We start from the raw sequence: 425 nt of genomic DNA on the forward strand, positions 1-425 counted from the left end.
CTGAAATTGTGAGGTTACACGGGGTACCATCGAGTATTGTATCATACCGTGATCCGAAGTTCACATCACATTTTTGGGGAGCATTGCACGAAGCATTGGGAACGAAACTACGATTGAGTTCAGCTTATCATCCACAAACGGACGGACAGACTGAAAGGACGAATCAGTCCCTGGAAGATCTGTTGAGAGCATGTGTATTAGATGATAGGGGAAGTTGGGATGATGTACTTCCGTTGATTGAGTTCACTTACAACAATAGTTTCCACGCAAGCATCGGAATGGCACCATATGAGGCTTTATATGGGCGCAAGTGTCAAACGCCCTTGTGTTGGTATAAGGACGGTGAAAGTATGATTGTCGGACCGAAGATGGTGCACCAGACTACAGCTAAGGTAAGGAAGATCAAGGAGAAAATGAAGACTTCA

This window comes from Cicer arietinum, chromosome 3 (assembly GCF_000331145.2).
Source record: "Cicer arietinum cultivar CDC Frontier isolate Library 1 chromosome 3, Cicar.CDCFrontier_v2.0, whole genome shotgun sequence".
Classification (NCBI taxonomy): Eukaryota; Viridiplantae; Streptophyta; class Magnoliopsida; order Fabales; family Fabaceae; genus Cicer; species Cicer arietinum.